Below are 17,351 nucleotides of genomic sequence, written 5' to 3' on the forward strand. Positions count from 1 at the left end.
TGCCTCAGACATCCTTGGCATTATCACATTCAATAACCTTGACCTACTTATCACTGAAACCTGGCTCCACCCAGCTGCTGGGCCAGACCTATGTTTTGCAATACCCCCAGGCTACTCCATACTGCATCCTCCACTGTGATAGAACTATAAACACAGGTGGTGGAGTTGCCCTGATCTAGAAAGAAGATCTTTCCATAATAATCTTCAACTTCAGTCTCGTCAAACTAACTTACTCTCTGCCAAACTCTCATTATCACCCACCAACACACAACACCTCGTCTATCACCCACCAGGCACCCCCTCCTCCTTTTAAGAAGACCTCCTACCGCTACTCATCTCCAACCTCAACCCAAGTTCTAAACTTCTACTTCTCGGAGACCTCATCCTGGGCTTCAATCACCCCACAGATACAAATGCAACATCCCTAGCAAGGGCATTAAACAGCCCCAGCCTCATGCAGCGAATAGCAGCACCTACCCATATCCAAGTATGCAACGCACATTAGACTGGATCACAGATATCAACTACAATTCATCCATCCTATCCAACACACCATGTTCATGGTCGAACCACCATATTCTCGCCTTCACTATCCCCATGGCTAAAACCCCACAAATCCCCCAGCTAACCTTCTCTCACTGCACCAAAAATCTTAACAAAGACATCACCCTCCCCTTGCTCTCCAACCTTTAACACAAACTTGACCCAAAAACCGATCCTTCCATACTTGTTGAAAAATTCAATAACACAATCCTACAAGCAGTCAGCACACTATCCCAATTCAAACAACGCAAAGCCAAACCATCCATGCATAAACATTCTTGGTTCACCCCCGAGGTTCAAGCCACCTGTGCCAAGACATGTGCCATCGAAGCAGCATGGAGAAAAAAACCTTCTGACACCAACAACCAACTCTTTCCTACCATTGCCAAAGAGTACAAGAAAGCCATACATAGAGCCAAAGCCTTCTCATACAACACCAGAAGAGCCAATGCCAAATCCAACTCATGCAAACTATTCACCATTTTGCGTGAACTCAAACCCCCCCCATTCCACCAATGGACTTTGCCAAAGACGACGCCTGGTGCACCAAGGTACAAGCACCATCATCCGAAAAATACTTGCTCTACAGGAGAAAATCAGAGCTAAATAGCTGGCAATTCACAGCAAACCACAGCACACAACCTACCCTAAATAGCCAACATAATAAAATTCCTAAACCATCTTGCTGTAAGGGAAACATATGCCTTACACCCATGATCAAAGTGTACGCTACAGCACTCACTCCCCTCATTATTGACATCCTTAATACTTCCTTTACATCAGGCTCATACCCTGACAGCCTCAAAGAAGCCTGGATTCTCACTCTATTCACAAAACCTTCACCCGATCTTACCATTCCGACCAACTACCGCCCCATCAACATCGTCCTCTTCCTGTTAAAAATCCTAGACCGGGCTGCCTACCTTCAAATTCAAAACTACCTAGAGAGCAATCAGATCGTAGGCCTTTGCCAATCAGGTTTCTGCCCAAAACACAACACAGAAACCACCCTTCACGACCTCAAAAACCAACCTGACGACATCAGAGACAAGGGCAAGATAGCCCTCATACTCCTATAAGTTCCATGGCTCTTCAATATCTATTCTGCCCTCTTTCTCACCTCATGTCCTCTCCTATCCTCACTTGTTTTGCTGATGACACACAGCTCTCCTTCAAACTTCCCTCTTCTATCGCCTCCTCCTGCTCTCTCATCCGTGACTCTTTCTGACCACCATCCAGACATGGTGTATAGTTAACAATCTCTCTTTTAATGCCAGTGAGATCCTTCTCATTGGTACCCCTGAGCCCTGTTTCCCTCCTACCCTGTGGCCACCCTCCGCGGTGTCATGAACTTCGGATCACGCCCCTTTTGGACCTCCTGGTCCCTGTCACAACAGGGCTTACATTCCGTAATACTTCCAACATGGCCGTCCAGAGCTGAAGCCCTTGTTCGCTCCATGCGCTGAACGCAGGGTGATCTATTTATAGACCACGCCTTCCCCGGCTCCGCGCGTCTCAATGCTATTGCAGAGTAGCCTCAGACGTGTGTTCGTAGCTCACGGTATTGTTTCCTTTGTCCCAGTGCTATTACCCTCTCCTGACCCTTTCCCCCTTCCTGGTTCCGAGCATTACTAGCCTTCCCAGACTCCCGGATTCCTGGACTCCGCATTCCCGGAACTAAACGCAACCTGGAACCAGACGAGACTCGAGCAGCGCTGTTCAAGACCAGGAGCGTTCGCAAGACGGCAGCGATCGAAGACACCGGCAAACACCGGACCCAGGTGAGATGGGGGGAACTCGTTGATAGTTTGAGACGCCACCCGATCGAACCTAAAAACGAGATGGAAGCCGGCGTGCAGGACTTAATGCGACGCATGCAAGAATTATCAACCGAGGTTCAAAATCTTAAGGCGGAAAACGCTGCGCTCAAACAATTGGTCTTATCCCGGGATTCTGCTACAAAGGAGGGTGCCTTGTTGGGCAGTATTGTTGACAAGTATGATGGTTCGGCAAAAACACTTCCTGGATTCATGCCTGGTCCACTTTACCTTTAAGCCCTATTATTTCTCGAGTCCTAGGGCTAAGGTGGGTTTCATCATATCCCACCTTTCCGGCAACGCCTTAACTTGGGCAACACCCCTTGTTAACTCCGGCGATGCCCTCCTAGACGACTATGATGGGTTCATACATGCCCTTAAAGGCATGTTTGACCGTCCAGAGCAGGTCTATACTGCCCAAGAACGCTTGCTGGACTTTCAACAAGGCTCCCAAGATATGCTCACTCATGTTATCAGATTTAATCAATTGGCTAAGGAAGCAGACTGGTCCTCTGAGGCTAGTTTTACGCTGTTCAGGAGAGGCCTGAACAATGCGATGAAGGATGAATTGGCCAGGGTGGCCAGACCTAATTAATTCCAAGCACTAATGGACCTGGCCTTGCAAATAGACTTTCGCATCCAGGAAAGGAAGGCTGAAAGGAAGAAATCCATGGGAAACCCACCCAAGACTTCCTTTGAGAGCACAGCCAGAACGGACGCAAACCCAAGTCCAGCCCCAGAACCTGAACCCATGCAATTTGGAGCCTTTCGTGGACCCATATCACCTCAGGAAAGATTGAGAAGGATCCATATGGGTTTGTGTATGTATTGTGCGTGAGACAAACATTTGGTCAGGGAATGTCCTCTGGCACCTCCTTGGCGTTCGGGAAACGCCAGCTCCCGATCTTAAATGGAGCAGAGATTCGGGAGAGAGATGTTTGCTCCACATCAATTCCATCCTTGAACTCTCCTGGACAAAACAGTTTGGTGATACTACAGGCCTTCCTGTCGCCCTCCAAAGACAAGACCTATCCCATTCTGGCCTGGGTGGACTGCGGAGCTATGGGAATTTTCATTGATCAAGACTGGGTTGTTAGTCATCATATTCCATATGAGACACGAAACACCATGCAGCCGGTGGAAGCAATTGACGGAAGACCCCTTTCTTCAGGACCCATAAGCCTGCAGACTAAAGAGATCCAACTTTCCATAAACCATCATCAAGAGCGGATTACATTCGACATCATTAAGTCAGCCCATTACCCCATGGTTTTGGGAATGCCCTGGTTACAAAAGCACAATCCGTACATCAATTGGACAGCAGGATCATTATTCCTGGGCTCAGAGTTCTGTATGTCCCACTGTCTATTCCTGGACCCCTCCTCGGTAACTTCTAAAGAACCACCAAGAGACCAAGAAAGACCACTCATGGTTTTCAATATCATACAAGTTCCAGAGGCCTATCAGGGATATGTTGATGTATTTTCTACTGCCATAGTCCAAGCCTTACCCCCTCACAGGCCCGAAGACTGTGCCATAGATACGGATCCCTCAGCTGTAAATCCCTTCGGCAGAATGTTCATTCTTTCCGAACCCGAGAAAAAGGCCCTTCGGGAATACCTAGACACTAATCTTGAAAACGGCCCCATAAGACCCTCGGAATCTCCAGCGGGTGCTTCGTTGTTCTTCGTTCCCAAGAAGGATACCAAGGAACTCAGACCTTGCCTCGACTATATAGGCTTAAATCAATGCACCCTCAAGGATCGGTACCCACTGCCCCTGATCTCGGATATCCTGGAAGCTGTGGGAGGAGCTGTAATATTCACCAAATTGGATCTCAGGGGTGCCTACCCTCTGATCCGTATCCGGGAAGGAGACGAGTAGAAGACCGCCTTTAGAACACCCTTTGGCCACTACGAGTACCTGGTCATGCCCTTTGGACTAGCCAATGCCCCAGCAGTATTCCAACGTTTTATGGATAGGGTGTTCTCTGATATGTTGTTTCTCTTCGTCATTGTCTATCTGGACGACATATTGATTTTTTCCAGGGACCCTCTGAAGTATTAAGGACATGTTAAGGCAGTTCTACAAAGACTCCGGGAACATCACCTCTTAGCCAAGCCTGAAAAATGTTTGTTTCACATTACCTCTGTGCACTATCTGGGATTTATCCTTAGTCCAGAGGGGATTGGCATGTACCTTTCAAAAGTAAAGGCCATTCTCGCCTGGCCTATTCCCACGTCCGTGAAACAAATCCAATCCTTCGTAGGACTAGCCAATTTCTACCGAAAGTTCATAGCCACTTTTTCCGAGATTGTACAACCTATAGTGGCTCTGCTAAAGAAGGACACCCCATTTGTCTGGTCAACATTGTAAGAAACTGCATTCCAGCGTTTGAAGACCGAGTTCACACAAGCTCCCATTTTGGCTCAACCCGATACAAGTCGACCCTTTTTAGTGGAAACGGATGCCTCTAATTACGCTATAGGAGCAGTGTTGAAGCAGAAAATGGAGGACGGTTTGGAACACCCCATTGCTTATCTTTCAAGAACCTTAACTCCTAGTGAAACACACTACTCCGTCCTGGAAAAGGAACTCTTAGCCATTCGCCAAGCCTTCACTAAATGGCGACACCTACTTCTGGGAGCCAGACATCCTGTCCAAGTCCGTACTGATCATCGAAACCTTCAGATTCTACAGTCACTGGAGTGCAGGAACAGTTGTCAGGCACGTTGTGCCTACTTTTTTGCCCAGTATCAGTTCCACATTACCCATGTCCCTGGATCACAGAACCTGATCGCTGATGCCTTGTCTCGCCGTCCTGACTACGTGACCACTGAAGATAAGGCATTTCCTAAAATGTTTTCTCCCACGATCTTCGTAGCCCAAGCAGTCGATCTCCTGGAAGAAGTCCGATCACAAACCCAATCCTCGGAAATATGGAAGGATTTTTCAACAAGAAATCACTGGAAATTAAGAGCCAAGGAAGGCTACTTATTCAAGGACAATGCTCTACTCATTCCTACACGGAAGTTACAGCAAAAAATAATTAACCTTTGTCATGACTCACTCCATTCCGGGCACCGGGGTATCACCAACACCCTCCGCCTTATACAGAGACAGTTTTGGTGGCCTAAAATGAAGTCTGATGTAGAGCAATACATCCAGGCTTGTATAACCTGTGCCCAAAATAAACATGATAACAAAAGACCGGCGGGTCTTCTTCTGCAGCCCACTCTACCCTCTAAACCATGGGAAATTATCGCTACAGACTTAATAGTGGAGTTACCACCTTCTCGAGGATATACTACCATCATGGTCACCATAGATTTGTTTACCCATATGGCCCATTTTACGCCACTGATGAAACTAACTCTTCAGAGCTAGCTGGAATATTTCTGGAACACATATTCTGCCTACATGGGCTTCCTTCCAAGATCATATCTGACCGGGGCCCCAAATACATTTCACAATTCTGGAAACACCTCTGTCGGGTACTAGGAATCCAATGTGCCCTCTCTTCAGGTTATCACCCCCAAACCAACGGAGCCACAGAACGTGCAAATCAGACCCTGGAACAATATCTCCGATGTTTCGCCACCAAGGTCCAGGATGACTGGTCTCTCCTGATATCCGTTGCGGAATTCACCTACAACAACTCCGAACACTCAGCGCTACAGACCAGCCCTTTTTATTGTAGTCAGGGGTTCCATCCATCGGTTCTTCCTTACCCTACACCAGTACCTACTGTTGACTCCTGGATCGAAACTCTTATCAACATTCACCGGGAGGCTAAAGAACACTTAGAGAAAGCCAGATTACAGACCAAGAGGTGTGCAGATTCCAAGAGAAGACCAGGTCCTTCCTATACAGTCAGTGACCGAGTGTGGTTGTCATCAAAACTACTCCCCCGACACTTGCGACCAAACAAGCTGGCTCCCTGCTTCTATGGTCCATTTCCCATCAAGGAGATCATCAATCCTGTCTCATATCGAATCAAGCTACCTGACTCCTGGAAAATAATTCATCCAGTTTTTCACACATCCCTATTGAAGCCCTACATCCAATCCTCTCGAAAATCCAGTAGACCTCCTCCTCTACTGGTTGACAACCAACTGGAATATGAGGTGTCCCGGATTTGTGACTCCAGGTATAAGAGGGGCCATCTTCAATATCTAGTGGAGTGGAAAGGATATCCTCCTAGCGAAAGCACCTGGGAACCTGTTTCAAATATCAAGGCTCCTCGGTTGCTCAGAAGATTTCACCTAATACACCCGGGCAAACCTGAAGGGAAAGGCCTTCGGAGGAGGCATGCTGTAATGAACTTCAGATTACGCTCCTTTTGGACCTCCTGGTCCCTGTCTCAATGGGGCTTACATTCCGTACTACTTCCAACATGGCCGTCCAGAGCTGAAGCCCTTGTTCGCTCCATGCGCTGAACGCAGCGTGATCTATTTATAGACCACGCCTTCCGCAGCTCCGCGCGTCTCAATGCTATTGCAGAGTAGCCTCAGACGTGTGTTCGTAGATCGCGGTATTGTTTCCTTTGTCCCAGTGCTATTACCCGCTCCTGACCCTTTCCCCTTTCCTGGTTCCCAGCATTACTAGCCTTCCCAGACTCCCGGATTCCTGGACTCCGCGTTCCCGGAACTAAACGCAACCTGGAACCAGACGAGACTCGAGCAGCGCTGTTCAAGACCAGGAGCATTCGCAAGAAGGCAGCAATCGAAGACACCGGCAAACACCGGACCCAGGTGACAAAGGGGGAACTCCTTGACACGCGGGCCCTCTTCCCCTACCCTTACCATATTGTGAGGCCAAAAACCTTTGTGTCATCTTTGACTTTGCTCTCTCCTTCACCCCTCACATCTTGGACCTTGCCAAGGAGGCTCACTTCCAGCTTCACCTCCTTAGAGGCATCCTCCCTTTTCTCACCTTTCCCCAGAAGATAAATGTCTCCAGATCTCTGTTCATTTCTAGGCTAGATTACTGCAAGAGCCTCTTCCTCAATCTCCCCGTTTCCTCCCTACGCTCCCTTCAGCTAATCCAGAAAAGGGCTGCAAGACTTATCCTTGGTGTCAAGAACAGGGACCCTATCTCTCCAGCTCTATTATCTTTCAACTGGCTCCCGGTGGGCGCAATAATCACATTCAAGACCCTCTGCATCATCCACAAGGCGTTCTGGGACCTGGGGCCATGCTATCAACTTTCCCTCTGTAAATACTTCCTTGCTAGAGACCTAGGCTCCTCTAACTAAAACTCTCTGCTCCTCAAGCACTTCTCCAAGCAGAGAGGAGGGGCAAGTCTCTCTCATTGGCTGGTGCCGCCCTCTGGAAAAGCCTCCCTGCCCACCTCAGACTTCAGCCGGACCTCCTCAAGTTCTGGAAACTTCTCAAAGCTCTGCTTTTCTCTACCCCATTCCCTCGTTCCCTTCCCTGCTAATTACCCCACTGCCACTGAGACTAGCGGCCTGGTCTTTCGTGAACCTCACAAGTTACCAGGCCCTCCACCTAGCCCCCTTAGCACTACCCTTGCGGGACACCTGCCTGGCAGCTGTACATCCCACCTGTGGGATTCCTCCACCCTAACACATGCCTGAGCCTCCATCATGGCTCCACTTGCACTTCCCTCCAGGGCTTCCACCAGCACTTATCCATACCTTGCTCCTTCCCACCCCCTCCCTTCCCTATCTCCTGCACTTCTCTTCAAAGCAATTGCACGTCTGACGGTAGCAAGGCCTAATAGGACCATGATTATATATTATTTTTTTTTTGACACTTTGGCCCTCATTACGACCCTGGCGGAAATCGAAAAACGATGGCGGAAATGCAATACCGCCATCGAATACCGCTCGGTGCGATTATGACCCGTCACCGTAAAGTACGATGCCATCAGCGACACCGTAGTGAACGCCAACGCAAACTGCACCAAGTACGCGCACGCGCGCCATGCCAAACCGTAATTACCACCATGGCGCAACGGTACGCGAATGCTGACCCTAGCGGACATTCACTTAACGCCATCAAGCATGGCGGAAAGTACCATTCCGCCATGGTGAGAATTACGGCATCGTGAACCAACCGCAAATGGCCCTACTGAGTGCCTGTACACCACTCCCTGCCCACATTGCACAACACCTCGTAGGTGCAATGAAGTTACACAATGCAACCAGTGAAATGTACAAGTCACCCATGCATGCCAACGAACAAATGAATGTAGGGGCTCCAAGTGCCTTGTGAGTGGCCATCCATATTTGGCATGGCACCATTGCCGTACTGATGCAGCACAGGCACGTGAAGGTTCAAGTACAGGAAAATGAACTGAAACATGAGACAAAACAACAACAGGCCCCCATCGCTTGACACCAGTGTAAGGCAACATTCAAAGCAGTATCCTGAGGGAGACTGCACCAGCCCTGTACCCTTGCCAGTAAACAAACCAACCATCAGCATAAGCATGTACCACACAAGTTGGCAGAGTGACTGAGCAGCCAGGCTCATCTCAAGAGGGGCCAATGGGAGCTGCAGGGCACAGATGGCACGAATACAGAAGCTATTCCAATGGACATGACCTCAGTCTCCCTCCAAGAAACGCACGCAAACACAGGCACCTGTGACCAGCCATTTTCTGATAATCACATCATTCCACCAATCCACCTGGCTGACCGGCATCTGTTACACAAAAGATAATCCCCCGCCCCTGAGCATGACATCATTAAAACAGTCATAATGGCAGGCCCCATCCCTGACCTTACTGGGCTTCGTAGGCAAACGCGGCCAGTACAGTACCACGCAACTATACTCAGAAGCCGGAACCCAATGCAGATCTCCTCACAATACACTGCTCCACAAATAGGAATATGCTACATTACTTGCAAAGAATAACGCTACACGGTTGAAATCATAATCAAATTTTAATGCACATCAAATTCACCAAGCCCATACAGCCATTAGGTCATAAACTCCAAAATATTTTTCATCACTGTGGGCTGCATCCGCAATAAATGACCAGCTTCTTCTTGTGTGACGCCCTGTTCCTTCATGGTACACAGGGGCTACATTCACGTTCAAAAAGGCAACATGGAAGCGCCGAGAACCGCAGGGCCGTCCCATTAGGTAGGCACTAGTCCAGCTGAAAGGCTGATATGTAGCTCCTAGCCACTAGTACTGCGTAAGGGCATGTGGCCCATTGGCGATCGTCCCATAAGATCGTAATGGTGCTCCACTGATTAACTCGAAGCAGCAGGTGTCGGGAGTAAAAGCCATCTGCAGGAGTGGCATACAGATGGCAGCGGCAAAAGGGGAGGAGATACCTGTCACCCAAATGAAATGAAAAAGAATAGCATGGGCATCAGAACTTCATTTGTATTACTCACTTCAATGATCACACTAAATCCACAGCCATATGCATGCTAGCCCACTCAAAAGGATTATTTCCACCCAAAAATCACTTGCGAATCATAACTATATAAATCGAGGTGAAAACACTATTACAAACGAGTGTTTGTGTGCATGCGTCTGTTAAGACAGAATCCATTAGATGGGATTCGTAACGTGCATAGACACAAGTGTTTGAAGGCGCGTCGAGACAGGGAGGGTTCAACAAGGGCAGATAGACGATGGTCCCACTATGGCAGCTCTGCATCACATAGCGCAGGGGAAGGGGATAGATCCCGAAAAGCCATGTACATGGCAAACTCTCAATTAAATCATCTGTCCATGCATCCATACATCATTCCCTCATCCCGGTATGAAAACGCCTGATTATTTACTCACATCACATTTGAAACTTCCATTGAGTCTGTGCGTAATGCAGTCTGCAAAATCCACTGTGCTCCAGCCCGGAATTCTAGTGTTGTGAAGTAACATGTATTTGGGAACGTCCTGCCTTATCGTCCACTACGCTATTGCGCATCCCATACTATTCATATCAATCATTGCATTCTCGCCATGGCCCCTGTCCCAAGGACATTAAACAATAGAACGTTATATTTGCAGTCAGACCTGTGGGCGTCTCCTCGCCGCTAGCTGAAAACCGAAAGCGCTGTCCTTCGAATTCCTCATTTGCAACATCACGTCGATAAGGCATCTGTGACCGCTTGAAATCACAAATTCATCCATGTAGTGCGGCAGTGTGTGAAAATGGCAACTGGCTTCACTCACAAATGGGACGCCCCGCCCGTCGGTGAACCTCGGTACAGTGCTGCATGAGGGTCCAGCGTTAATCGAGTACTACATTCCACTGACCCTTCACAAATTTGTTCGCGACTGCAAAGATAGTATGTGAAACAATGGGACCATAGCAGAATGAACATATAAACCAATATTTCACTGCCATCGGGATTAAATACATGATTGTAATAGCAAGATGCCATGCGTCACATTGCAGCCTTGTGTGCGGGACGTGCTCGCCTAAAGGGGATTGCAGCTGGCACAGGTGGAATGAATCACCACAGGTGGAGGCTATACAGCCTGAAAACACATAAATTGCACACCCAACCCCCTCCCACAACCACACCCACCACAAAATGCTACCGGCAGGACTAGCGATGTTGGCCCTGGGGGACCTGATAGCACTGCAAGTACTACAACTTCAAGAAGAAGACGAACACCAACTACTACAACAACCGGCCGCACAGAGGAGACGCAGGAGGAGGAGGAGGGCAAGGCAGGGCCAGCAAGGCCCACCAGCACAGCCACTACCACCACGCAGGCAGCCCGCAATCCCACGCCTCCGAGCTCATCCGTTCAACCTCACTGCTGAGCAGATCCACACCCTCTACCGTTTGGACCGGGACACCATAACCGCCATTGTGGACATGACACAAGCTGACCTTGTCAGCATGATAGATAGCCCAACCGCCATCCCACCCCTACTGAAGGTGGTGTCTGTACTCCACTTCCTGGCCACAGGCACCTACCAGCACACAGTCGGACAGTTGCATGGCATTTCACAGCCACTGTTGTCACGGACACTATCGCAAGTGCTCGATGCCCTCCTGAAGCACGCAGACGACTACATCTCTTTACCACGCTCGGAGCTGGAGATTACAAACACAAAAGTTGGATTCCATGCACTGGCCGGCATACCGGGTTGCATTGGTGCCATCGACTGCACCCATGTGGAATTGGTTGTCCCACATGCCATGGAGGCCCAGTACCGCAACCGGAAGCAATATCATTCTCTTAATGTACAGATGGTGTGTGACTCCAACAGGATCTTTACACATTGTTGTGCCCGATTTCCTGGATCAACCCATGATTCTATGGTCTTGAGGAACTCTACAATACCACGCTACATGGAGCGACACGCAGGGAACAGATCCTGGCTACTCGGTGAGTCTCATTTCATGTATGATAATGTGGGGTATGTGATGCGGCAATGACCTGGCAGGAAGGGGGGGGGATGTGTACGTAGCAATGTCATTCCACAAACATCCTTTATTGTCCACATACAGGTGATGCCGGGTATCCACTGAAGAGATGGCTCCTTACACCACTCCGGAACCCACAGAACCAGCATGAGGAGGACTACAACCATGCCCACTCACGTACCCGTGTAGTCATTGAACAGGCATTCGGCCTACTGAAGGGTCGTTTCCGCTGCCTCAGCAGGTCTGGCGGGGCACTCCTGTACCGCCATGAGAAGGTTGCAAAGATGGTCATGGCATGTGTCATGCTACACAACATGTGCGTACGTAGAAATGTGCCCATGCCCCCTGACGCAGAACTGCAAGCACCTGAAGATGGTCATGATGAGGGTGGGGATGTGGCAGCACCTCAAGGAGTCCGCGAGGCACAGGAGGCCCGTGAAATTCGTCAGAATATCATAGATTCATGCTTCTAGCACTCACGCCTGGTGGCTGATACATGGACACGGGACTTGTGGCACTGTGTGTGTCTGGAACATGCACAATGTGGACTGTACGCCAATAATGGCCTCATACACAAAGATCAATGTCCACACATCTCATTGGGTGATTATGTAATGTTTATTGCATATGTGAAATTATGTTACACCCCCCCTCCACCCTCCTACCTCCCCCCGAACACCAGTGTCCAAAGATGCTCATTGTCAGTGGGCAGACGCTATTGCAAGCCCCCTCTCCGGGTATCAGGGGCACCCCTGCCTGTGGAGCGCAGGTTCCTCCCAGATCTACGTTGGGGGCTGCCCTGGACGGAACTTGCAACGGATGATGTCTCTGCCTGCTCACGTCCATGCATGTCCCTAAGGGTTTGTGAGAGCTCAGTGAGCACACGGCGCACAGCGGCAAGTTCACCACATAAGTCTTTGGACGTCGCATGCAGTTCCCCCCTCAGGCTCTCGGTGCTTCTCTCCATTTGTACCCTTAGTGTCTCTGTACTTCTCTCCATTTGTACCCTTAGTGTCTCTGTACTTCTCTCCATTTGTGCCCTAAGTGTCTCAGTAGATGTTTCTATGACTGCCTTAGAACCCCCACATTCATCAGCATGCTCCTTGAGGAGCGTGGCCAGTTGCTGCTGTTGCACGATCACCTGGTCGAGGGACTGTTGCCTCTGCTGGGCCATGGCCATTTGCGGTGGTGTCACAGAGGGGCTGATCACCTCATGTTGCCTTGCCACAGGGCTTGTGGGGGATGGCCAGTCGTCGTCTTGTGGGTGCCCCTGCGTGGTATCCTCATGGTGTACGAGATGAAACAAACAGGGGGATTGAGACAGGTCATGGATGGGTCCTACATCGGCAGCACCGTTTTCTGTGTCGGAGCATGCTGCCATTAATGCAGTGTCACCTATGGTGCTGCTGCCACCAGAAGCAGTGCCTTCTGTGGCATCCATTGGGGGGACCTGTGGTGCTGCTGTTGTGGGCATGCTGGCTGCTGGGGTGCCAGTTGAAGTCCCCTCCTGTGTGCTGCCACTTGATTTGTGCTGCTGCCGTGTCTTGATCCGTGCAGCTGAGGTGGAGGGTCTTTGGCCGTTGGTCTTGGCCCTCTTTGCAGGTGTGCTGGTAGAGGTGTCCTGGAGCTCGTCGTTTGAATCGGACCCTGTGGTGGAGTAAAGGAGGGCGAGCATTATTTATGGGTCTGTGGAAATTGGAATGGCAATGTATCACATGCATTGGGGTGGTACCTGAGGGTGATTTGGGTCAGGGCCTTGGAGGTGGTTTCTTTTTTGTGTGGATTGAGGATGCAGTTGTTTTGCAGCCTGCAGTTAGGGTGTGCATGCTGCACGTGTAGAGGGTGTTTTAGGATATTTAATTATTTATGTATTTAATGTGAGTTTTAAAGTGCGCAATCAGGCCAATGTATGTGGACGTTCTCCTGGACATGTGTTTCTGTTGCACTATGTGGACACATGGTACTTCACATGATTGGACATTGTGGATTTAGCATTGTTTTATTTGGCCCACCTACCTGATTCTTCGGATGTCTGCACTCCTTTCTCCATCCCTCCGACTCCCTCTGTACTCTCCATTCCAATGGTGGAGGCACAGATTTCTTCCCAGGGGGTCAACTTGATGGGTGATTCCGATCCTCCCCCGGTAGCTGTGGCAATGTTACGGTTGGCAGATAGTATGCTCCGTATGCGTATCCGCAAGTCGTCCCATCGCTTTCTGCATTGCTGTGGGTTGCGGGGTGCGGTCCCCACCGCACTTACCCGCTGTGCCACCAGGGCCCATATGGCCTTCTTGTTCGCAAGTGCCGTCCTGGTCATTTGCGTCGAGAAGACGACGGCAGCATTCTCCTGGAGGGTCTCTGTGAGCACGGTGAGTTCCTCATGGGAGAAGTGGACCTGCTGCTTGCGGTCGCACGCTTTTTTAGCAACTTTTCCCATTTTGATTGTTTTAACTAGGGTGGCTAACGGGTTGGGATGTGTCTCAGGGTCGGATTTTTAATGGTTGTGTTGGGATTCTGATTTTATAGGTGTACGGCGTGCAGTTTCCCGTTCCGGCCCCATGTTTTTACTTCCGTTTCCGTATATTTACGGTCACCGTATTTTGCGATTACCGCTCATTACTGTGACCGCTATGATGGGTGGCGGAATTGCACCTAGGGCGCCGTACGACGGCGGTGAGGGGCGTTTTGGGGACATTTCCGCCATCGCGGACTTTGCACTTCCGCCATGGCGTAATGCTCGTGCCCGATGGGTCGGAATTAGCCGCACTTTCCTCCATCGTGCAATGGCGGAAACGCTATTTACGCTATGGCGGTCAGGTCAGTTACTTTCCGCCAGGGTCGTAATGAGGGCCTTTGTCTTCTGGCGGTTGTATAATTACTTTTTTTTTACTCCCTTACACCCTTTGCATTTTGCCTTGTGGTTCCTGGAAACACCATTCGGTTGTATAGGCACCCAATAAATGCTCAGTAAAATAAATAAAAAATATTAGACCTTTTCGCAGCTTTCGACCTTGTGGACCACCAAACTTTGTTGCAACAAATATCCACGACAGATAACTTCTCACCATCTGCCACCAAATGTATCTCCTCCTTTCTCACCGAAAGACCCACCTATTTCTTTGCTAGGGAATATGCAGCCCAACCCACCCCAGTCGTGTGTGGTGTCCCGCAAGGCTCCTGCATCTCCCCTACACTCTACACAATCTACACAAATAACCTTTCCGAACAGCTAGACGCCCGCGGTAACTCATAAACAAACTAAGTGGTTGATACACAAATCCTTCTCTGCCTCTCGGGTAACTACTCCCAGTACGTCTCAACTATCAGCTTCATCTATGAGAACATCCAAGACTGGTTGGCCTCCCATCTCCTCTTTCTAAATTATGAGAAGACAGAAATTCTCCTGGTTGGCAATCGAGCTACACTCAACAAACTGGACTCAGCCAACAGATCCTTCTTCATAGACGTAAACACAGTCTTTGTTTCCCCAGTCGTAAAAAACTCTGGGGATGTACCTAGATGCCATCCTGGACATGACCCGACAAGTAAATGCCATTGCCTCATCATCTGCTCACACCATAAAACTCATCAATGACAGCCGCCCTTTCCTTTCCACTGACAACAGTCACACCAATTGCAAAGTCATCATCGGGGCCAGACTCGAATATTGTAACACACTTCTATCTGGCACTGCTGATCGTAACCTAAGCAAACTACAAACTATTAAAAACAATGCTCTGCTCCTCAACCGAAAAAAGGTGCAGTGGCTCCCAATACATGAACGTTAGAAGTTCAAAAGCCTCTCCATTGCACACTGCTGCCTCACCAACACACCCCCAGAATACCTAGCACAAAGAATGGAAAAAAAAAACAACACCCAAAGCACCACCTGCTCCCTGAACGCCCATTGTCTCAGTCCCTAAATTCTAACGATCAAGAGCAGGAGGATCACGCTTCCCAGTTACCACAATTTCCCTCCCTCCTGCCCTCCAAAAGGACCATCTTACTTGAACTTCAGAAAATACCTAAAAACCTGGCTTTTCACCTAAATGACCTATCTTTACAATCTGTTTTTCTGTATTATGCCTGGTCCTCAACTTTGCAACTAGCGCCTAGAGGCCTCTGGGTTTTGCGCGCTATTAACAAATGTAAAAATACATACATAAATTATCTGAGTAAAAAAAACATAAACACAGAAAATCATTTATGTCTTGATTATAAAGCCCACTCTCTATCAAGATCAGTTCCCTTCAATTATTTCCCTTGATGATATGTTTAATTGATCACAATTTTGAGCACTTTTTAACTAGTCGTTTTCACGAAGTGCAAGATCTTCTAACTAGAGTCCAGTTGTTTTAATGCATTAAATTAGTAACCTTAAAAAAGAGAGGCAGACCAATACGCATTTACTATTATAAGTATTGAAATCTGCCAAAATGCAAATGAGATAGAAGGAAACATTGAAAGAAATGAAGCACATTTGATGGGAAATGGAAAGTAATGAAGGAAGGGAGGCTAACATCTGAAATAGATTAAATTACCTGGTCCACATCTGTCAGGAGCATACATCTCATCATAGAGCAGAGAAGCTATAGCAGGCTTGTGTGTCACTCCACGTTTTATATGGCGCCCATTTAACACTAACACTGAGTCGCAGTGTACTGACATCATCACGTAAAGGATTTCCAAATAAATCATGATAGAATTACCCAAATGAATATTAAATTGGACGTGAGGCCTTCATTCAGTATACTGTGGTGGCCACATCACAAAATATTGTTTTGGCATGAAATATATGAATTATGTTCCAAATCTGTCTGGGCACAAATATAAGTGGTTATAAGTGGATATAAGTGGATATAAGTGGTTATATCAGTTACTGAAAATATAAGGTAACTTTATAGGCTTTATATCAGTAAACAGTATTATAGTTATTTGTCATTCCATAATTTCATTTAGGGACATTTAATGGCTATATGTACTGAAAAACATGTATTTTCTGTTTGTGTTTCCTATCATTATCCATTGAACTAGCCCCACAGAGTGATCTTTTTATTTTTTTCATCCCCCACATTTCTGTTATTGTAGGGTTGCTAGGACTTCTGGGAAAGCGTGTATGACTGCAGTGTTGGCTGCTGAAAGATTCTGAACACATCTCTACGCACCTCATTCTGGATTCATGAGTGTCAGAATCAGGGTGTTGCAAGGGCTGCTTTTGGAACTTATTATCTGTTTACTCAACAGGGAATTTATCATGGGTGCAATACCGTCTTCAGGTTTTGGTCGTATTGGGTATTGAGGGATTCTGGGCAGTCTTTTGGACTGATCTATCTTAATGTTGGCTAGCTCTGTGTTAACAATATATCCTACCTCATTGTTGTGACCAGACCAAAGGGTGTCAGGTTCTATATTTAAGCAATATAACCCGAGCGTCGGGGGCATTACCGACTCAGGTAATGCCCACTGGCCCATAGGTAAGGCCTCAAGCGAAAAATAGCGTGACCAGGGCACTAAAAGGTTTTTTTTTTGTCCCGAAACTCTGCAGCGTTTCGGTGAAAAAAAAAAAAAGAAAATGGCTGCCGCCATGGAAAGGGAAAACGGAGCCCGTTTTCCCTTTC

This window comes from Ambystoma mexicanum, chromosome 2q (genome assembly GCF_040938575.1).
Source record: "Ambystoma mexicanum isolate Mex_15411 chromosome 2q, UKY_AmexF1_1, whole genome shotgun sequence".
In the NCBI taxonomy this organism is placed as follows: Eukaryota; Metazoa; Chordata; class Amphibia; order Caudata; family Ambystomatidae; genus Ambystoma; species Ambystoma mexicanum.